At 38.8% G+C, this 24,327-nt stretch overlaps 1 long non-coding RNA gene and 1 other non-coding gene across 2 annotated transcripts in view; one reads left to right on the forward strand and one right to left on the reverse strand.

Annotated features, from left to right (window-relative positions):
* The window catches only part of LOC131750259 (uncharacterized), a 189,327-nt gene that overhangs the window by 59,169 nt on the left and 105,831 nt on the right, over positions 1 to 24,327 (reverse strand). The gene's annotated exons all lie outside the window — the stretch shown is intronic.
* TRNAV-CAC (transfer RNA valine (anticodon CAC)) lies at positions 11,714 to 11,786 on the forward strand. Its single transcript has one exon. It is a non-coding gene; the product is annotated as a tRNA-Val (tRNA).

Raw genomic sequence — 24,327 nt, forward strand, 5'->3', positions numbered from 1 at the left:
AAAAGTACTCTTCCTATTCCTTGCTTCCCTTTGCTCTATCGGATATACAGCACTACCACAATGAGATACCACTTCATACAATTAGCATGGCTAGTATCAAAAACAAAAAAAAACCAGAAAATAACAAGTGTTGGCAAGGATGTGGAAAAACTGGAACCCTCATGCACATCTGATGGTCATATAAAATGGTGCAAACTTCATGGAAAATAGTTTTATAGTCTCTCAAAAAGTTAAACATAGAATGACTATGATCCAGAAATTCCACTTCTGGATGTATACCCAGAAGAACTGAAAACAAGGACTTAAAAGATACTTGTACACCAATATTTACAGCGACATTATTCACAACAGAAAAAGGCAACAACCCAACTTTCCATCAACAGATGAATGGATAAACTGTAGCATATCATATAATGGAATATTATTTAGCCATAAAAAGAAATGAAATTCTGATACATACTATGACATGGCTGAACCTTGAGAATGTACTAAGTGAAATAAGCCTGACACAAAAGGACAAATATTGCATGATTCCACTTATATGTGGTACTTAAAATAGGTAAATTCAGAGAAACAGACAGTAGAATAGAGGGTACTAGGGCCTGGGAGAGGAGGGAATAGAGATATTGTTTAATGGGTACAGAGTGTTTGTATGGGATAATTAGAAAGTTCTGGAAATGGACACTGGTGATAGTTACATAATTTTGTGAAGTATTTAATGCCACCAAGTTGGACATTTAAAAATGGTTCAAATGGTAAAGGTTGTTATGTATACTTTACCACAATTTTTTTTAGAAATACAGCACTAGAAGCCACTATGCCCACTCCTGACTCTCCCCCATGCCAGATATTGTACAAACCATGATTCTATTAGCATTTGCTGCATCCTATCCTAGGACCACTGAAAGCATCCCAAACTGTCTGTACTGGGCAACCCTGATAAATCCCCTGTGAGGACAAGCATGTCCCTGATAGGAAATACTGGGATGCCTCCCAGGTGATGGTTTCAGGAGGCCACTGTACTCCTGGGCCCTGCAGTTTTAAACAAGTTATTATGAAACAATGGCTTGAATTGTGTATTGGCAAGAATTGTATGACTCTTCAAATTCAATGGGTTTAATTGGGTTATAAGAATTAGTATTATGAGTATACACCTGATAGAATAATTTAAATCTTTAAAGCACTTGAATGTTATTGGTTGAAAAAATGGGCATTTGAAATAGAGCCCCCACTGCCAGAAAAATTTGACCCTAAGGAAAAAGTTATCCATTAGTAAATGAAAGCTTCTGTCAAGGAACTACATTGGCCTAAGCAAAACGATGTTTTAAGCATATCTGGAAGGACAGGTAATGAATGCCCGAATCTAAAGAAAAATTCTCTGCTATCATCCAATTTATCATCCAACTAGCAGTTAGAAACCAACCCCATCCCTCAGACAGGTGACTGCTCCACCACATCCCTGCCACAGATAAAACAGTTATATCCTCTCTGCCTTCCCCATTTCTCCTCATCTTGAGGTAAGGGGCAATGTCGAAATCCAGGAATCATAATAGCAAAGCACACAAAAGTGCAATGGAACTACTGTCTACTGTGCTTTCCTTTGCCATGACAAAGGAGGTTTCCTGGTAAGACACTAGGTAAGTAAGAACCTAGTGACTCCCTCTAAGGTACAGAAACATCCTCGTGCAAATTAAAGTATTTACCACCCAAGTGATAACTCTATCTTCTACCTCTGTTGGCCACAGTGGTAGTTGAACCAGGAACAACTCCTCAGCACCTGCTGTGCTCTGAGGTGTCCCTGACTCCACGCATTAGCTTTTCTTAATGGGTAAGAAAATACCTGGAAGCAATAACGTCACCAGTACTGGAGTAAGATGACCAGAAATCAACAATTCTTAGAACCAGGAGGACCTCTAAGCCTATGTGGTCTAACTCTTTCATTTTACAAATGAAGAAACTGAGGCAAGGAAAACTGAAAAGACCTGCCTGGGGTCATAGTTTTCATTAGTGATGGATAAGGCACTGACCTTGAGAGGTCCCCACTCTTCATTTGATGAACTCGTCTTAAGAATAGGTTTCTGTTGCGGACACGATAGAAGCCATCCAGTTCTGGAAGGTAGTCATGATGTGGGTAGGTTCATTTCATTTGAATAATGGCTCCAGGTAGAGAGAAAATATGTTTTTCTCTCTTCAAGCTATTTACTCTGAGTCACTGCTCAGGACGGTGGCCTCCCTTTGAATGATTCATGTCACGACAGCCACTACAGACTTGAAACTCTTAAAATGTCATTGGGCCTATGCTGTATTGGATTTTACTTAAAACGGGGAAAATGCAAGTTGTTCAAAAGTGATATTTTTCTATCCCTCTGTGGCTGGGATTTGGTGAATAGTACATAAGAAATTCCAAATGGCAGCTTTCAGTTTTTGGGTCTTTTTTCCCCCTACTAGCACAATTTGACTAGTGGTAACAGATTTGGCTTTCTAGTTTGTTTTGTAAATTAGTAAAATATGGTCACAATTGAGTTTGTGGCCTAGACTCTACCAGTTTACCAATGCTCTATGATTTGTTTCTTATCCCAGTGGACAGCCTTCTCTACAAAGTCTCATATGTTACCAAGAAGAAAAAGACTAGATTCAAGTCCAAGTTCTATCTCTACCACCCCTGCAACCTTAGAAGAACCATCAGCTTTTCTGTATCTTGGGTTTCTCATCCCTGAATTTTTGATACCAGTTCTGATCTTGGGCTACGTCATTAGGGATACTGTACAGGCTAGCTGAGATTAACACATTCACAATTAAAATCCCAATTTACTTCTGATCTGATTCTTGTAATTAGTCACCAATACCAGAAATGTTGTCAGAACATGACCCTTAAATCTGGCCTTAGGTTACAATTTCTTTACTTATCAGGACACTGAGTTTTAAAAGTCAGAAGCCCATTTAAACATGGAAACTATGGTTGTGGCAGCCTTTTCTGCTGACTTCAGCTGATTTTCTCAGTCCCCAAAATAAATGTACTTTAATCAATACATTAGGCAGATCTCATTCAGTTGCAAGATACAGAAATCAAACTCATATTGACTGAAAGAAAAAGTATTTCATTGGCTTCCTAACGAAACTGTGTGCTGGGGAAGGTCACGGCAGCGAAGAAAGATGTGCAGGAATCAGGATCTTAGGCTCTATCTGAATTTCTACTTGGCTTCCTGATTGGTTTCATCTATAGACTCTCTGTGAGACAGCAGACAAGATGGCTACCAGTGGTCTCAGACCCAAATCCTCTGATGCGATAACCCGTTAGGAAAAAAATATGCTTTCTTCCAATTTCAATCCTGGTGAAAAGTCATAGCTGGTTAGTCCTGGATTCTGTTCCCACTCCTCTGGTGGTTATGGGGCAAGTGCAGGAGAAGAGGGACAGTAGGTCAGCAGAAGAAGGATTAAGGGAAAGTTTGTTGGACAAATTTTTTAGCCACCACCGTCTACTGTATTCACAAAACTCATCAATCAATTAGCCACAACTACCCAGTAGAAAAGATATTGCTGTCTTTCACAATTAGAAACAGACATTGCCACAGAGGTAGGTGAGCTTTTCTGAGCTTCAATAGGAATTTAAATACCAAAGCAAAGCCTGAACCCCCATCACAACTTCCTATCAGTTATTCATTCATTCATTTATTATTTTACTTAACAAATATTTGTTAAGTGGCTACCATCTCCCAATCATTGAGTTAGGTGCTGGCTGTGCATCAGTAAGCTGCATAGCTGTGATCTTCACATTCATACAATTAACAAGCAATCCCATTAAGTGAAATAAGTGGTCTGATAAGTAATGTACCTTATTCTACTGGACTATACTAGGGCGGTGCATAACATATTTTGGGGTTGAGGATGGAGGTGAAGTATTCAGGGAAGACTTCTTGGGAGAAATAACATTTAAATGATATCTATATGATGAGTAACAGTTATCCAAGTCTGAGGGGCAGAGTGAAGTCCTTTTAAACATGCAAATGTCCCGTGTCCATAAGGTCATGACACGTGGAAAAATGAACTAGTTAAAGACAGCCAGCCTTTCTATTTCCATTCAGTAGCATTGTTTTCACTTATTTTCTTCTGAGAAGGATAAAACACCCCAGCACATTTCTACTTTACTGCTTTCCTTTCCCTCCAGGTCCCTTTTTATTATCCCTAAAACTAGAAGTGGCCCAAATGGGGAAATGCTGCAGTTCAGGAATCAGTGAAAGTGACCAAACAGGTTTCTTTTCCATTCACCTTCAACCCATAATTTCAAGTAATGTCCTACTGCCTCTAAGTGTCACTGCTCCTCCTGTCCCATGAAATGGCCTCTGAGGGAAGAACAGACAGGCAATAACAGCTGGCATTTTCCCTAGAAATAGTTGGCCTTGCCTCAAATGTGACTGTTCCTCATGCAGCTTGATGCTCGTAAGAGCAGTTGACCTGCATCAGAATTATGTCCTTGCCTTTGTCTTCTTGTTAGATGTGAGATGAGCTGTTACTAAGCTCTGTCCAAGTAATGGGGGCCATGCATAAAAAATAAATAATTGAGCATGACTAAAATGAATAATCTATTATCAAATATTAAATATTTGCATATTTAAGCTTGCTCCAAAAAATTGGCAGAGCACAAACCAGCAAAATGGCATTGCATAATATCGACCACAAAGCCCTGGAATGTGATTCTAGCAAAACACAATGAAGTCAAAGCTCTGTGTGTACAGATTAGATAAACGCTTCAGCTCAGTGACTGGAGAACAAACAACATGCTTAGAATTTTTTTTAATGTAGCTTTTTTTTTAAGTTCAGAATAATAGGACTTCTGACCAAGAATGGAGTCTTGGGAGAGGCAACTTATACCAACAGCAAGAAGCCAGGTTGGTTGTCATAAGACCTGAGGTCTAGGCTCAGTTGCATCTCTGATGTGTTTCTGATGTCCTCTAGCCAGACACATAGCCATGCTTTGCTTCCACTTCATTTCTAAAATGGTGTAACAGTAGATTCTCCACCTACCTAATGGACTATAAAAAGCACAAAGAAAACACAGAGATTTCTGCCCTGGCTCCCATCCCACTGTAGGAACACAAGCAGCATCTGAAGGCCCACATCTTCACCCTGGAGTTGGTGGTAGGCATGGGTTTGCTGTATGCGCTATAGCAATTCATCTTGAACTGGAAGAGTTGTGCTTCTGACCTTTCCTCTGCCTGCTTCTCATATTGGAGAGAAGCATCAGAACCAGCAGCAAGCAGAGGCCTAGGGCTCTAAATCAGTATTTCTTTTAAAGGAATTTCTAAGAGGGAAATACAGTTGAGAAAGGCTGTGTGGTCTCCTCTAATAGAAAGGCAGAAGTTAGAAAGTCAATGAGTATTTATCAGGGTATCCTAGTATTGAGAGAAAAACTATCAGCTTAAAGAAAGCTCCAGACTTCTGTTTTTTTCTTTTCAACTTCAGCCTTTTAACAACACCATGAAGAGAAAGCAGGCCACAGGCCAACATTTATATTGCCACTGTTCCTGTTTGGCTTTGTGAGAAGAAATTGTACTCAGAAGCATGATCTATCAATGACATCTGTCACACACTGGTTACCAGGCTGATTTAATTTCTCTCTCCTTTCTCATGCTTCCTACTAAAGCTGCCTTCTAGGTCAAAGAAGACAACCTTCTGAAATAATGAGGACCAAATTCTATCCATATCATATGATATTCACATGTCACTAATTTAAATGGCACCATTTTATTTATTATACTCTGCTAGGAGGCCTCAAATCAGTTAAAATGTCTTCATAGAGGTCATTTCAAAGACCTTCTTTCCTTCAATATCAGATGAAATTCAATTATCCAAATCAAGTTGTGGTCTCATGGAGTGGAAATGTATGTCCTTCAGTAGGGTGAGAAACTATTGGGGATACTGCAGTAGACCTAAGTGAAGAACAAGAAATGAGAGAGTGGAGGGCAGTGATGACAGGGAGTGGGGGTCTGTTCAAACCATGCAGAACCCTGGGGTGAGGGGGGCGCAGAGTCAAGGTGGGAAGAGCCTCTTCCATGGGACCAGAGATCAAATGTCTGCACTGTGAGTCCTTCAGAGGGAGACTGTCGCATTGAGAGTGAGAGAGTCTCTCAGCTGCCTCTGTGTCAGCCTCTTAAAAGTGGCCAGCAAGCTACAACTGAAGACTTGGAATGGGAGAAGAGTAGAAAACTAGAGGTGAATGTGAGAAAGATGGGAAAGAAACTAACATCACTGATTTCTCCATCATGCCTTTCCTACCAGCTACAGGAGTGGAGAAGGAAGGCAAAAAAAAAAGGTGGGGGGGAAACCTCTTGCAGAGAAGGACACCATTATATAAAGATTCACTGGGAGGATCTAAATAAAAAGGGATACAAAACACTGCCTGGCACATTGTTACATGGTAGAAATGCCTATTATTGATTTCACTAGGATGGACCCAAGAGACCTGCTTGCAGCAATTCAAATCTCTGGAAATAAGTGATTCAGTGTGAGCCACAAAGCATTAGAAAAATTGGATTTTGAAGAGCATTAAAAGAAAAAGAATGAGCCAGTGAGAGAGCATACTTTGAAAGCTAAGATTAAAAACATGTTTTTTTTCTCTCCAGAGAGGAAACAATTGCTGTAGGAGATGTTGTGATTGTTTTCAAAGGCATTATGACGGACTGGCAGTCTCAATAAAAGGAATGGCAGACTTGAAGTCTGAACTTGGAAAGGAAAAACTGAAAGGCACCAGTGGAAAATATTCGCCACATACCTTCATCTTAGGGGTCCAATGTTAAAGCTTTATTAAGGACAGTAAATATATGCTAGAGATGGGGCTTGAAGAAAATCTGAGAGCTTTGTACGGACAGGAAAAATGTTTCTGGTGTAAAAAATATTCCTTCATGTTTGTACAAAATTCCTTCTTTCCTTGACACTCTTAGATTCCAGCTATTGCACCATTTACCCTTTCTCATCTCTGATCTGTTGACCTCATGCTCTACTCACTATGTTCACTAAAGACCTTGCCTGTGGCTCATGATCTTTCTATCTGCCTCATGACTCCTCTATCATCCGGAACAACTTCAATCCCTCCAGACATCTACAAGGTAGACAAGTCTTTGGCCTTCTCAATTCTGGTGACTTTCAACTCCACCTCTATTCTGCCACACAGAACCATAAACACACCATGGCTTTAACCGTCATTGGAATTTTCTACCTGTGAAATTTCAATCTTTCATTTACTCATTCATTTTACAAATGCCTATTGAATACCTTCCTTGTGCTGACCATTGTGCTAGTCACTGTAAAAGTAGTTACAGTTAAAAAAGACAATATTTCTTCCTTTGTGGAACTTACAAACTAATGAAGGAGACAGAAAAACTAATAGGCAATTACAATAGAATGATATATAAATGCTCTGCTGGCAAACCCACAGGAAGAATATCTGATCTGGATATAGGTTGTCATGCAAGGCTTCCTGTACAAGTGAAGTCTAAGCTGAAACTTTAAGAATAAGTATAAGTGCTAATTATTAGAGAAATGCAAATCAAAACTACAATGAGGTACCACCATTAAAAAGTCTACATATAACTAATGCTGAAGACAGTGTGGAGAAAAGGGAACCCTCCTACACTGTTGGTGGGAATGTAAGTTGGTATAGCCACTATGGAAAGCAGTATGGAGGTTCCTAAAAAAACTAAAAATAGAGTTACCATGTGATCCAGCAACCCCACTCTTGGGCGTATATCCAGACAAAACTCTAATTCGAAAAGTTAAATGCACCCCTATGTTCATAGCAGCACTATTCACAATAGTTAAGACATGGCAACAACCTAAATGTCCATTGACAGAGGAATGGATAAAGAAGAGGTGGTACATATATATACACAGGAATACTACTCAACCATAAAACAGAATGAAATAATGCCACGTGCAGCAACATGGATAGACCTATAGATTATCACACTAAGTGAAGTAAGCCAGACAGAGAAAGAGAAATACCATGTGAGACCACTTATATGTGGAATCAAAAATGTGACACAAATGAATTTATCTATGAAACAGAAATAGACTCACAGATACAGAGAACAGAATTGTGGTTTCCAAGGGGGCGGGGGTGGAGGAGGGATGGATTGGGAGTTTGGGATTGACAGATGCAAGTTGTTACATGTGGAATGGATGAACAACAAGGTCCTACTGTATAGCACAGGAAACTACTTTCAATATCCTGTAATAAACCATAATAGAAAATAATATGGGGGTTTCCCTGGTGGCGCAGTGGTTGAGAATCTGCCTGCTGATGCAGGGTACATGGGTTCGTGCCCCCATCAGAGGAAGATCCCACATGCCATGGAGCGGCTGGGCCCGTGAGCCATGGCCACTGAGCCTGGGCGTCTGGAGCCTGTGCTCTGCAATGGGAGAGGCCACAACAGTGAGAGGACTGCATACCAGAAAAAAAAATATGAAAAAGAATATATATATGTATAATGGAATCACTTCAGAAATTAATACAACATTGTAAATCAATTATACTTCAATAAAATCAAAGAAAAAAAAAAAAGAATGAGTATGAGGAGGCCAGGAGGAGGAACAGGATCCAGATCAAGATAGTGGAATATGGAGATCCTGAGCTCACCTCTCCCCACAAACACATCAAAACTACAACATCTGTCTCTGAAAATGACCTGAAGAACAGCAGAACAGATTTTTAAAGCTAAGGATATAAAGAAAAGGCCACATCAAGACAGGTGGGAGGGACAGAGACATGGTGTATTCAGAACCCATACCCCTGTTGTAGCAATTCACAAGCCGAAGGGATATCACAACCATGGAGGTCCCCCCTGAGGTATGAGGGGTCCAGGCCTCATGTCAGGCTCCCCATCTTGGGGGACCTGCACCAGGAAGATGAGCCCCCATAATGTCTGGCTTTGAAAACCAGTGGGGCTTACATCCAGGAGAGCCAGAGGGCTGTGGGAAACTGAGACTGCACTCTTGAAGGACTCTTGCACAAACTCACTCATTCTAAGTCCCAATGCAGAGGCTGCAGCTGAGCCATACAAGCACCTGGGCCATGCAAGAAAATTTACTGACTAGTTTTAGGGTGTGTGATAGAAGGACAGTGATCTGGTAGAACTTCTTCCAGAGACAGAAGCACTAGCAGGTGACATTTTTTTTTTTAACTCTTCTTTCACCTAGCTGGTCCTGCACTGGCAGGTGCCATTTCTGTCATTCTCCATCAAATTAGCTAACACTGGACACCGTGTGTTCTCCTGAGAAATAACCGACTCAACCCAGCCAGCCCCTCCAAAGCAGCTCCCACCCTCCTCCACCCAGTGGGCATGCCTGGCTGGTACTGGCACCCCTCCAAATTGGCTCCTGCTCTGGAGGGCTAGCCCTTTCCATCTGGGGAGGACTTAGCCAGCATAAGCACCCTTCCAGAGTGGTTCCCACTCCAGGAGATCAGCCCCACACACCAGTACACCCACATATTCATGGTCAGGTCTACTAGACAGCCAGGTGAGGGACCAGCCCCACCCTCTAGAGTGTCCACAGCATTCTCTGCCAAGCCACACAGCCAGCTAGTCTGGGGGACAAACCCTGTCTACCAGGGTGCCTGCATCAATAGCAGCCCAACCACAATAGGAAAGTACACACAGCCCACACTGGGGATACCTCTGGAACACCTGGCTGTGGATATTGTGCCACTGGTCCCCAAAAGGACAACTTCTACATAAGGCCACTCTTTCAAGACCAGGAGATGTAGATGGTACACTTTATACATAAAAAACAAACACAGAGAGGCAAAATGAGGAGACCAAAGAGGGCCTTCCAAACAAGAGAGCAAGACAAAACTGTCAGGAAAAGAACTAAGCAAAACAGAGATAAGTAATTTACCAGATAAAGAGTTCAAAACAATTGTCCTAAAGATGCTTACTGAACTTGGAAGAAGAATGGATGAACTTAGTGAGAACTTCAACAAGAGAAAATATAAAAAATAACCAATTGAAACTAAAGAATACAATAATAAAAATGAAAAATATAGTAGAGAAAATCAACAGCAGATAAGAAGACAGATCATCAATTGAGAAGACATGGTGGTGGAAATCACCTAATCAGAGCAGAAAAAGAAAGTTTTTTTAAAAAATAAGGACAGTTTAAGAGATCTCTGGGACAACATCAAGCAAACTAACATTTACATTATGGGGGTTGAAAGATAAGAGAGAGAGAAAGAGACATAAAACATATTTGAAGAAATAATGGCTGAAAACTTTTGTAACCTGGAGAAAGAACCAGACATCCATGTCCAGGAACACAGATTTCCAAACAAGATGAACCCAAAGAGGTCCACACCAAGATACATTAATTAAAATGTCACAAGTTAAAGATAAAGAGAGAACCTTAAAACTAAGAAGAGAAAAACAACTAGTAGTGTATAAGGGAACCCCATAAGACCATCAGCTAGTTTTTTTAGCAGAAACTGTACAGGAGAGTAGGGACTGGCATGATAGATTCAACTTTCTGAAAGGAAAAAAAGTACAACCAAGAATACTCTACCCAGCAAAGTTATCAATCAGAATTGAAAGAGAAATAATAAAATGTTTCCCAGATAAGCAAGAGCTAAATGAGCTCATCACCCCTGAACCAGCCTTAAAAGAAATGTTAAAGGGACTTCTTCAAATGGTAAAGGAAAGGTCATAACTAGAAACAAGAAAATTATGGAAGAAAAAATCTCAACAATAAAGACAAATATATAGTAAATCTAGTGGATCAGCCACCTATAAAATTCATATAAGGGTTAAAAGACAAAATTAGTAAAAATCATCTATATCTAAAATAATTATTTATGTAATATATAAAATTAAAAGATGTAAAATATGATGTAAAAAACATAAAACTTGGAAGGAGAGGAGTAAAAATGTAGTGCTTTCAGCATGCATTTGAACTTAAGTCAACATCAACTTAAAATAGACTGCTAAATATAATTATTATATATGAACCTCGTGGTAACCACAAACCAAAAACCTATAATACATACACAGAAAATAAAGGAAAGGAATACAAACATAACACTAAAGAAAGTCATAAAATCACAAGGAAAAAGAACAAGAGAAGAAAAGCACAGAAAAAACAATCAGAAAAGAATTAACAGAATGGCAATAAGTACATAACTATCAGTAATTACTTTAAATGTAAGTGGATAAGTCAACTATACATCAATTAAAATTTTTTTAATTAAAAAATGAATGGACTCAGTGCTCTAATCAAAAGACATAGAGTAGATGAATGGTTAAATAAAAAACAAAAACTAAGGCCCATATATATGCTGCCTACAAGAGATTCACTTCAGATCTAACAACACACACAAGACTGAAAGTGAAATAATGGAAAAGATATTCCATGAAAATTAAAATTTAAAAAAAAGGCTGGAGTAGAAATAATTAACATCAGACAAAGTTGACTTTAAAATAAACACTATAACAAAACACATATATAAGTGCATTACATAATGATAAAGGAATCAATCCAACAATAAGATTTAACACCTGTAAATATCTACGCATCAACCTAGGAGCACCTCAATACTTAAGAAAATATTAATAAACATAAAGAGAGATACTGACAAGAATACAATAATAGTAGGGGACTTTAACCCCACTTACATCAATGAACAGATCATCCAGATAAAAATCACTAAGAAAACACTGGCCTTGGGAGTTCCCTGGTGGTCCAGTGGCTAAGACTCTGTGCTCACAATGCAGGGGGTTCAGGTTCAATCCCTGGTCAGGGAACTAGATCCTACATGCTGAAGCTAAGAGATCACATGATCCTGCATGCCGCAACTAAAAGAGGTCCTGGGTGCCACAACTAAGACTCGGTGCAGCCAAATAAATAAGTAAATATTTTTTAAAAAGAAAGAAAGAAAACATTAGCCTTAAATGAAACATTTGACTAGATGTATTTAATAAATATAAATAAAACCTCCACCCAAAACAGCAAAATACACTTATTTTTGACTGCACATGGAACATTATCCAGGATAGGTTACATATTATGCTACAAAACAAGTCTCAATTCATTAAAAATATTGAGATCATATCAACCATATCTTCCACCACAATGGTATGAGACTAGAAATCAAGTGCAAGAAGAAAACTGCAAAAAATACAAACACATGGAGGCTTAATAACATGCTACTAAACAGCCAAAGGGTCAACAAAGAAATAAAAGAGCAAGTCATAAAATACCTTGAGACAAATTAAAATAGAAACAAAATGTTCCAAAATCTATGGTATGCTGCAAAAGCAATTCTAAGAGGGACGTTTATAGTAATACAGGACTACCTCAAGAAACAAACAAAAATCTCAAATACATAATCTAACCTTATACCCAAAAGAACCATAAAAAGATGAACAAGCAAAGCCCAAAATTAGTAGAAAGAAGGAAAAATAAAGATCAGAGCAGAAATCAATGAAACAGAGACTAAAAAAGTAAATAAATAAAAATAAAAACAGAAAAGACCAATGAAAGTAAGAACTGGTTGTTTGAAAAGATAAAATAAAATTGATAAACCTTTAAACAGCCTCATCGAGAAAAAAGAGAGGATCCAAATAAATAAAATCAGAAATGAAAGAGAAGTTATAACCAACACCACAGAAACACAGAGGATCAAAATACATCACAACAATTACATACCAACAAATTCAACAACCTAGAAACAGATAAATTTCTAAAAACATACAATCTTCCAATACTGAAACAGGAAGAAATAGAAAAGCTGGACAGATCATTAGTAATGAAACTGATTCAGTAATCAAAAAACTCCCAACAAACAAAACTTTAAGACAAGATGGTTTTACAAGTCAATTTTACCAAACATTTAAAGAAGATTTAATACTTATCTTTCACAACTATTCCAAAAAATTGAAGAGGAAAGAATGCTTCCAAACTCATTCTACAAGGCCAACGTTACCCTGACACCAATATCAGGTAAAGACACTAAAAAAAAAAAAAAAAAAATTATGGGCCAATATCCCTGATGAACATAGATGCAAAAATCCTCAACAAAATATTAGCAAACTAAATTCAACAATACATTAAAAGGATCATAAACTATGATCAAGTGGAATTTATTCCAGGTAGGCAAACGAGAATGACTCAATATCTACAAATTAATTAACATGATATACCACATTAACAACACAAAGAATAAAAATCATATGATTATCTCAATAGATGCAGAAGAAAACATTTGACAAAATTCAATATCCATTTATGATTAAAACTCTCAACATAATTAGGATACAGGAAACATACCTCGACATTATAAAGGTCATATATGACAAACCCACTGCTAATATCACACTCAATGGTGAAAAGCTGAAAGCATTTCCTCCATGATTAGGAACAAGACAAGGATGTCCACTCCCACTACTTTTATTCAGCATATAGTATTGGAAGTCCTAGCCATGGCAATCAGAGAAGAAAAAGAGATAAAAGCCATCCAAACTGCAAAGAAGTTAAACTGTCACTATTTGCAGATGCCATGGGGCAACTAAGCCTGTGTGCCATAACTACTGAGCTCACATGCCTCAACTAAAGCCCACGTGCCACAAACTACAGAACCCATGCACTCTGGAACACACACACCACAACTACAGAGCCCACGTGCCCTGGAGCCTGCACTCCACAAGTAGAGAAAAGAAAACCCACACACCACAAGTAGAAAGAAGCCTGTGCACCACAATACAGAGCCCATGTGCCACAATCCTGCATGCCTCAACGAAGATCCTGCATGCCGCAGCTAAGGCCCAACACAGCCAAAAATAAATAACAATAAATAAATAATAAATAGATCTTTTAAAATAAGACTTATGCACCCCTATGTTCACTGCAGCATTATTCACAGTAAACAAGTTATGGACACAACTTAAGTGCCCATTAATAGATGAATGGATAAAGAAGATATGGTTGATGCACATGCATGAGCACAAGCACATACATAATACACACACACACACACATACACACACACACACAGGAATATTACTCAGCCATAAAAAAGAATGAAATCTTGCCATTTGCAACAACATGGATGGACATGAAGGGTATTATGCTAAGTGAAATAAGTCAGACAGAGAAAGACAATTACCATATGATTTCACTTTTATGTGGAATCTAAAAAATGAAACAAATGAACAAACAAAAGAGAATGTGACTCACAGATGTGGAGAACAAACTGATGGTTACCAGAGGGGAAGGGGGTGGTGGGAGGTTAGGCAAAATGGGTGAAGGAGTTTAAGAGGTACAAACTTACAGTTATAAAATAAATGTCACCAGGATATAATGTACAGCATAGAGAATATAGTCAGTAATGTTACAATGACTTTTTGGGGTGATAACCAATTACTAGACTTGTCGTAGTTATCAATTCACAATGTATATAAATCTCAAATCACTAGGTTGTACACCTGAAACTAATATAATATTGTATGTTAACTGTAAGTCAATTAAAAAGTAAAAAGAAACCAAAAAATGAGTATGAGTTAGCCAAGCTAGGGTGGGTGATGTGTGAGAGAGGAACCCTGTTCCAGACAGAGGAAATAAACATTCAGAGTTAAAAAGAGTCATGGCATATTTAGGATTTTGAAAGTTGTTCAGAATGGCCAGACTTGGTAACAGATGGACTATATATATTTGTTGAGGGACAGGATGTACTAAGATGTTGCCCAACTTTTGGTTGAAGAGTTAGGTGAGTGTTTGTGTCATCCATTGAGGATGGAATGGTAGAAGAAATGCAGAACTAGAGAAAAAGATAAGACTTTAATTTAGGATATGTTGAGTCCTATCAGTATGACATCCGTGTGGAGATGTTGACTCTTCCTCATCATCATGTCCCACCTCCACTCACCTCTACCTGCCAATACACAAGAACACACAAATACTTCATTACCTGCCTATGTCTTCTCAACAACTAAAACTCAGTTTAGATGGTACCATTTCTAGAAAATATGCTATGATGACCACTGCGCATGCATGCCATCCCATGTTTACCTCTGTTGTATCACATTGTGCTACAATTTTCTCTTTGCTTATCTGTCTCTGCTACGAGTCTGTAAATTCTCTAAGCAATGGAAAGGTTGTTGTTGGTGGTGGTGTTTTTCAAGCACTAGCCTTAACACATGTGATTTCTTTCTTTTATCATTCATATTTTAGTTTTATTTTTTAGCCCTTATGCTAGTGGGAATTCCTAAAGCTATGAGACAATTCATTTCTTTCGTTCTTATTCTAAATCTTCCTTCTTAATCCAATAGATACTAAATCATAACACATAACAGCTAATAGCACCACTTAAAAAACTATTTGACACAATTTTTGCCTTCCTTTTGCTTCACCATGTTTAACGGACACTAAATAGGTACTTGTTAAAGTTTAATGAATGAATGACTACTTGCATAAACAAAGAAGAGTGAATAAACTATCATTTTAATAGCTTTTTAGGAGGGAACTATCTTTGGGTAGGAAAAGTGAATCTGCACATTACACTTTGGAAGTCTGTACTGCAACAATGAGTTAACTAAACTGCTGTCCAAATGAATCAAACAGGAATAGTGGGTTTCAGAACAGAGAGGAGGAGATAGAATAAGAAGAAAAGGATACAGCTGAGGCATCTGGTGGGAGAAAGATGCCCAGTGAGAAAATTCTGAAGGTGGAGTGACTGGATATTTTTTAAAAAGTAGAACTATCTACTATATAATTTTGATTTATGGCACTGATATAGTGTACAATTTCTGTTTCCCATCCCATCTGTAGGTCTAGCTATCTTCAAATGCCTTATGTGAATTTGCACAAAAAAGGTTCATTCTTTCTCTGTATCAGTGTGGAAGAGAAGTTAAAAAAAAAAAAAAAAAGTAAAGAGTTCACTGAGAACAAGACCTCAGATCCATAAAACACCAAGGGATGTTGAGTCCTGAGGGATACACCAGGTCTTGGATGCCTACCAGATATGGATGAACAGTTGAGGTAATATTATTTAACTCTCTGGGATGGCTAGTTTTATGTGTCAGTTTAACTGGACCACAGAGTGACCAGATATCTGGTTAAACATTATTCTGGGTGTGCCTGTGAGGATGTTTCTGGATGAGATTAACATTTTAATAGACAGACTGTGTAAAGCAGATTGCCCTCCCCAATGTGGGTGGGCCCCATCCAATCTGTTGAAGGCCTGAATAGAACAAAAATGCTGAGTGAGACTCTCTCTGGCTGTTTTGTCTTCAAGCTGGAACATCAATCTACTCCTGCCTTCAGACTTGACTAAAACTGAAGTTTACACCATTGGCTCTCCTGGATTTACAGCTTGCTGACTGCAGATCCTGGAACTTCTCAGCCTCCAAAACCACATGAGCCAATTCCTTATTTTTTATTAGAAATACATACATATATTCTGTTTCTTTGGAGAACCCAGACTGATACATTCTTCCCCTTTTTAACCTCTGGAACTACAAAGGACCTACTCAGACAAATTTCCTAAGAACTGGCCATATTCAGACTGCCTGACTAAGCTGGGATCTCAGCCTGAATGAATGCAGAAGAGACACATAGGCCAATAAGAACACAGTAAGATATGACTCCAGGAACAGCTCAATGAATATAAAGAAGAAACTTTATGTTCCAAGAGGAAAATAAATAAAAGGAAAAGGGGAAGAGTCTAGTGATGAAAAAGAGCCACCATGAGAAAAGTGTAGGAATAAAATTGTTCTTGCAGAAGAAAACAGACAAAGGTAACTGCCTCAGTAAGAGCAGCTCTGTCAGAAACCCAGAGAGAATGAAAAGAAGTGAGGAGAAAAGATGCAAGGGAATCCCCTTAATGTAGAGGGATTAATGTAGAGGGAGACCAAAGCCAAACAGAACAACAGGCCCATTGCAGATGGAACTTGAGTCCAAAAGAATGTGGAATATCCCAACCTAAAAGAGGGCAAGAAGCACAGCAAGAGACAGAGAAGAAAGCTTAAAGGAGTACTTGACAGTAAGAAAAATCATGTGAACTTGGGACAGAAGCACAATTCACAATAGGAACACGTAACAGATGTGCCAAAGGAACTCAAGGCACAAAATGTTCCTATAGGTCTCTGAGGGAAGATGATACTAATGTAGACTTTGTGAGAAAAACAAGATGGAACATGAAGAAGGGAATTTGCTGTTTCCAAAATACTATATTGGAGGCTCTTCACTTCTTAATAACATGACTTTGCCACAGTTCTTCTAGTGGTACCAGAAAGTAATTGAAGCTGCCTTAAGAAAGCAAAGAAAAAGTTATGAGGAGGATATTGAGTGACACACCAAGCTCAAGGATAGCCAGAACTCAGGGGCTTTGGAAACAGGAAAGTTACCAAGAAAACCATCCAGGCTTTCTCTCCATCCCTACTTCTGAGAGTTCATTTCCTCTCAGAAGGTGGTGGAAGATGACTTTCTCACAGCTTTATGTCATTTGAAGACACCCACACAGGCTCACTCACAGAGAGAAAATATGACTGGACATCCAGATCAGGTGTTTTGGCAAAGGGACAGAGTCATACAAATTGTCTGCAAAGACCCTTCCCTACTGGTGGGGACAGTTCTCAGAGAAATGAAGTTGTTATGAGCTAAGAATCATCCTGAAGTCACTAGTGCATTAGAAAATGGAAACATATACGTGCATATATACACGTATATACATGTATATATATACACACACATATATACATATATATGCACATATATATATAAAATGATATCACATAGATGAGATTTGAAAAAGGGATACTGGTAATTAAAATACAGGGGGGCAAAATGTAAGCATCTAAAACCACATCATGTGACAAAGATAAAGTCTAACCAATAGTAAAGAAGCATAATTATTTTTCTGCTTATGCTCCCTAGTTAGCTGTGGATCTTTAGCTGTAAAACGATTCTACCTGGTGAAATGGAAGCTATAATTACCAAACAAAAAAAGACTGAATACTTTCTAATGCCAACTGTTAGTCTCATTGTGATCCTAGCAGTGAGACTGGCATGCTGTGAACTGGGGACCCCTGCCATGTCATCCTCATGAGGCCACAGTGGAGTCTTCACCTCAAGACAAACTATTCTAAAGACAAAATCATAAAATAAATAAAAATTGATGCAAGACTGAGTGACAAAGTTCGCATCACTAAAAAAAAGGCTCAGAAGAGAATTATGCAAAGAATTATTTTAAACTATACTTATAAAAATAGAAATTGATGGATTTCTTAATAAATTTTTAAGAGGATGTGTACCAGATGAATTAAGACAAAACAAAAGGCCATGGGGTATTTTACAAAATCAGGTGCTGGATAAAACATTGTACATGAAATTGGAGAAGGAATATACCCTTACCAAAGGAAAGGAATGGGGGAGAAGGAAACAAACAAAAGGCTTGATAGTCATTGGACAAGGTAATGGAAAGAAATGGCAGGGGCGTACCCAGAAGTATCATCTTAAAAGAGGTAACAAAAATATTTTTATCTTCTTATATTTCATTATTTTCCAATAAGAATTTAAATTTATAATATTCATGAGCCAAAGGAAGATAAAATAGATTATAAGTAAGTGGGTAACCAGAAGGCATGGATATAAGCTGAATCCAAGAATTAGGTTAATTACAAACTAGAAATGAGGTTAAATTTTATAATTATGCATTTTCTATAAATGGGAAACTAATTTCTACGATTTTTAGCTAACAACAAAAATGGGGAAATGTGATCAATTACATAACCCATAATGTTCACAAGATACAAACAGAAGAATTTTCCAAGAGAAGTTCAACCATTCCTAGTAGAGTGTAATTGAATTTTACAAGAACTTCAAGTAATGCAATATAAAACTAGTAATAAACTCCCACTTTTGCACAAATTTTGAAATAGTGGTTCCCCCAGTTTTTTAATGCATAACTTCATGATTGTTGTGTAAAGTGAATGATAGACTGTGGTCATGCTATTGCCTCTGTGGTGCCAAGTGAGGTTGCAAACAGAAATATCCACCATCTTCTGTCTCATTCAATCTTAAGATATGAGTACAGTATATTAAAATAGACATTGGATTCACAGAACACATTACTGCCCCTGTCATCTACTGAAATTGCCTTATACCAAGACAAGACAGGAATTTCTAACTAGGGTTCACATATAAAGACACTGAGTAATGAAATAGATACTATCCTAAATAGCATCCTTTCCAGCACAAATGTCAATGTATTATGTGGGCTCTTTCTTAATGGTTCCCAGTGTATCTGCTGATTCCCTCACTCCAAAGTTTAGATTCTACAAGGGGCCAATGCAAAATAATCAAGGATTATAGCAGTCTGCTCCTGTAACTAAATTCAGGTATAGAAATAAGATTTTATAGAAGAGAAGTTTTTCACATCATTTTCTATAACTAGCCAAGATTTTTCCCTGACTTCATGTAGTGCAAAACCATACGTAAAAGTCCTTGGTATTTATATTTTTGCAGATTCTTTTGGTTATAAGGCCTAAAACCCAATTCCAACCAATTTAGGCTCAAAGAAGGGATTTGGATTAACTACCATGTGGCCACTTATAATATTTTTGAGCAATACCTAATGGTACTGAAATTGCCTATGACAATAAGTGCGAAAAAAGCAAATTTCAAACAAAAGTTCATACTGTATATCCCAATATATAGATTTTTAAAATAAATATATATTGGGGGCACCTTCAAGATGGCAGAGGAGTAAGACGTGGAGATCACCTTCCTTCCCAAAAATACATCAAAACTACATCTACATGTAGAACAACTCCTACATAACACCTACTGAATGTTGGCAGAAGACCTCAGACTTCCCAAAAGGCAAGGAACTCCCCACATACCTAGGTAGGGCAAAAGAAAAAAGGAAAAAACAGAGACAAAAGAATAGAGATGGGACCTGCACCTCTGGGAGGGAGCTGTGAAGGAGGAAAAGTTTCCACACACTAGGAAGCCCCTTCACTGGTGGGGATGAGGGGTGGCGGGGGGGAAGCTTCAGAGCCATGGAGGAAAGCCCAGCAACAGTGGTGCAGAGGGCAAAGCAGAGAGATTCCCGCACAGAGGATTGGTGCCAACCAGCACTCACCAGCCTGAGAGCCTAGGCTACTCACCCGCCCAGGTGGGTGGGGGCTGGCAGTTGAGGCTCTGGCTTCGGAGATCATATCCCAGGGAGAAGACTGGGGTCGGCTGCATGAACACAGCCTGAAGGGGGCTAGGGTGACACAGCTAGCCAGGAGGGAGTCCGGGAAAAAGTCTGGACCTGCCTAAGAGGCAAGAGACCATTCTTTCAGGGTGCGTGAGGAGAGGGGATTCAGAGCACCGCCTAAACGAGCTCCAGAGACAGGCGTGAACTGCGGCTATCAGCGCAGACCCCAGAGACAGCCATGAGATGCTAATGCTGCTGCTGCAGCCACCAAGAAGGCTGTGTGCAAGCACAGGTCACTAGTCACACCTCCCCTCCCAGGGGCCTGTGCAGCCCGCCACTGCCAGGGTCCCGTGATCCATGGATGACTTCCCAGGGAGAACACACGGCATGCCTCACGCTGTTGCAAGGTCATGCTGGCCTCTGCTACCGCAGGCTTGCCCTGAATTCTATACCCCTCCCTCCCCACGGCTTGAGTGAACCAGAGCCCCCCAATCAGCTGCTACTTTAACAACATCCTGTCTGGGCGAGAACAGACGCCCTCAAGCAACCTACAGACAGACGTGGGGACAATCCAAAGCTGAATCCCAGGAGCTGTGTAAACAAAGAAGAGAAAGGGAAATTTCTCCCAGCAGCCTCAGGAGCAGAGGATTAAATCTCCACGATCAACTTGATATACCTGTTTCTGTGGAATACCTGAATAGACAATGAATCATCCCACGATTGAGGCAGTGGACTTTGGGAGCACCTGTAGACTTGGGGTTTGATTTCTGTGTCTAATTTGTTTCTGGTTTTATGTGTATCTTATTTAGTATTTAGAGCTTATTATCATTGGTAGATTTGTTTATTGATTTGGTTGCTCTCTTCTTTTTTTAATTTTATATATATATATATATATATATATTCCTTTTTCTCTTTCTGTGAGTGAGTATGTGTGCTTCTTTGTGTGACTTTGTCTGTATAGCTTTGTTTTTGCCATTTGTACTAGGGTTCTGACTGTCCATCTTTTATTGTTTGATTGGTTTTTTAGTATAGCTTTTAGTGCTTGCTATCATTGATGAATTTGTTTCTGGTTTAATTGCTCTCTTCTTTCTTTCTTTTTCTCAATTACTTTTTTTAAAATAATTTTTTTCTATTTTAATAACTTTATTTAATTTATTTTTTCTTTTTCTTTCCTTCTTTCTTTCCATTTCCCCCTTTTCTTCTTAACAATGTGGCTGACAGGGTCTTTGTGCTATGGCTGTGTGTCATGCTTGAGCCTCTGAGGTGGGAGAGCCGAGTTCAAGACATTGGTCCACCAGAGACCTCCCAGCTCCATGTAATATCAAATGGCGAATGCTCTACCAGAGATCTCCATTTCAATGCTAAGACCCAGATTGACTCAATGACCAGCAAGCTACAGTGCTGGACACCCTATGACAAACAACTAGCAAGACAGGAACTCAAAGCCACCCATTAGCAGAGAGGCTGCTTAAAATCATAAGTTCACAGACACACCAAAACACAACACCAGACATGGTCCTGCCCGCCAGAAAGACAAGATCCAGCTTCATCCACCAGAACACAGGCACCAGTCCCCTCCACCAAGAAGCATACACAAACCACTGAACCAACCTTACCCAGTGGGAGCAGACAGCAAAAACAATGGGAACTATGAACCTGCAGCCTACAAAATGGAGACCCCAAACACAGAAAGTTAAGCAAAATGAGAAGACAGAGAAATACACAGCAGATGAAGGAGAGAGGTAAAAACACACCAGGCCAAACAAATGAAGAGGAAATAGGCAGTCTACCTGAAAAATAATTCAAAGTAATGATAGTAAAGATGATCCAAAATCTTGGAAATAGAATGGAGGAAACACAAGAAACATTTAACACGGACCTAGAAGAACTAAAGAGCAAACAAACAACGATGAACACCACAGTAAATGAAATTGAAAATTCTCTAGAAGGAATCAATAGTAGAATAACTCAGGCAGAAGAAAGGATAAGTGACCGGGAAGATAAAATAGTGGAAATAACTACTGCAGAGCAGAATGAAGGGAAATGAATGGAAAGAATTGAGGACAGTCTCTGGGACAACATTAAATGCACCAACATTCGAATTATACAGGTCCCAGAAGAAGAAGAGAAAAAAAAAGGGGGGGGGGGGACTGAGAAAATATTTGAAGAGATTATAGTTGAAAAATTCCCTTATATGGGTAAGGAAATAGGCAACCAAGTCCAGGAAGCACAGAGAGTCCCATAGAGGACAAAGGCAAGGAGAAATACGCCAAGACACGTTACCCAAACTATCAAAAATTAAATACAAAGAAAAAATATTAAAAGCAGCAAGGGAAAAGCAACAATTAACATACAAGGGAATCCCCATAAGGTAAACAGCTGATCATTCAGCAGAAACTCTGCAAGCCAGAAGGGAGTGGCAGGACATATTAAAATGATGAAAGGAAAAAACCTTTAGCCAAGATTACTCTACCCAGCAAGGATCTCATTCAGATTCGATAGAGAAATTAAAACCTTTACAGACAAGCAAAAGCTAAGAGAATTCAGGAGCACCAAACCAGCTTTACAACAAATGTTAAAGGAACTTATCTAGGCAGGAAACACAAGAGAAGGAAAAGACTTACAATAACAAACCCAAAATAATTAAGAAAATGGTAATAGGAACATACATATCGATAACTACCTTAAATGTAAATGCATTAAATGTTCCAACCAAAAGACACAGACTGGATGAATCAATACAAAAACAAGACCCATATATATGCTGTCTACAAGAGACCCACTTCAGACCTAGGGACACATACAGACTGAAAGTGAGGGCATGGAAAAAGATATTCCATGCAAATGGAAATCAACAAGAAGAGGGGGTAGCAATTCTCTTACCAGACAAAATAGACTTTAAAATAAAAACTATTAAAAGAGACAAAGAAGGACGCTACATAATGATCAAGGGATCAATCCAAGAAGAAGATATAACAACACTATGAGACTAGATATCAATTACAGGAAAAAAGTCTGTAATAAATACAAACACATGGAGGCTAAACAATACACTACTAAATAACCAAGAGATCATGAAGAAATCAGAGAGGAAATCAAAAAATACCTAGAAACAAATGACAATGAAAACATGATGACCCAAAACCTATGGGATGCAGCAAAAGTAGTTCTGAGAGGGAAGTTTATAGCAATACAATCCTACCTCAAGAAACAAGAAACATCTCAAATAAACAACCTAAACTTACACCTAAAGCAATTAGAGAAAAAAGAATTAAGAAAACCCCAATGTTAGCAGAAAGTAATCATAAAGATCAGATCAGAAATAAAGGAAACAATAGAAAAGATCAATAAAACTAAAAGCTGGTTCTTGAGAAAATAAACAAAATTGGTAAACCATTAGCTAGACTCATCAAGAAAAAAAAGGGAGGGCTTCCCTGGTGGTGCAGTGGTTGAGAATCCGCCTGCTGATGCAGGGGACGCGGATTCGTGCCCCGGTCTGGGAAGATCCCACACGCCGCCGAGTGGCCGGGCCCGTGAGCCATGGCCGCTGAGCCTGCACGTCCGGAGCCTGTGCTCCGCAACGGGAGAGGCCACAGCAGTGAGAGGCCCACGTACCACAAAAAAAAAAAAAAAAAAAAAAAAAGAAAAAAAGGGAGAGGACTAAAATCAGTAGAATTAGAAATGAAAAAGGAAAAGTAACAACTGATACTGAAGAGATACACAAGATCATGAGAGATTACTATAAGCAACTATATGCCAATAAAATGGACAACCTGGAAGAAATGGACAAATTCTTACAAAAGCACAACCTTCTAAGCTTGGACCAGGAAGAAGTAGAAAATATAAGCAGACCAATCACAAGTACTAAAATTGAAATTGTGATTAAAAATCTTCCAACAAACAAAAGCCCAGGACCTGATGGCTTCACAGGTGAATTCTATCAAACATTTAGAGAAGAGCTAACACCTATTCTTATCAAACTCTTTCAAAATACAGCAGAGGGAGGAACACTCCCATACTCATTCTATGAGGCCACCATCACCCTGATACCAAAACCAGGAAAAGATGTCACTAAACAAGAAAACTACAGGCCAATATCACTGATGAATACAGATGCAAAAACAGTCAACAAAATACTAGCAAAC

The sequence above is a fragment of the Kogia breviceps genome, chromosome 2, assembly GCF_026419965.1.
Source record: "Kogia breviceps isolate mKogBre1 chromosome 2, mKogBre1 haplotype 1, whole genome shotgun sequence".
Taxonomy (NCBI): Eukaryota; Metazoa; Chordata; class Mammalia; order Artiodactyla; family Physeteridae; genus Kogia; species Kogia breviceps.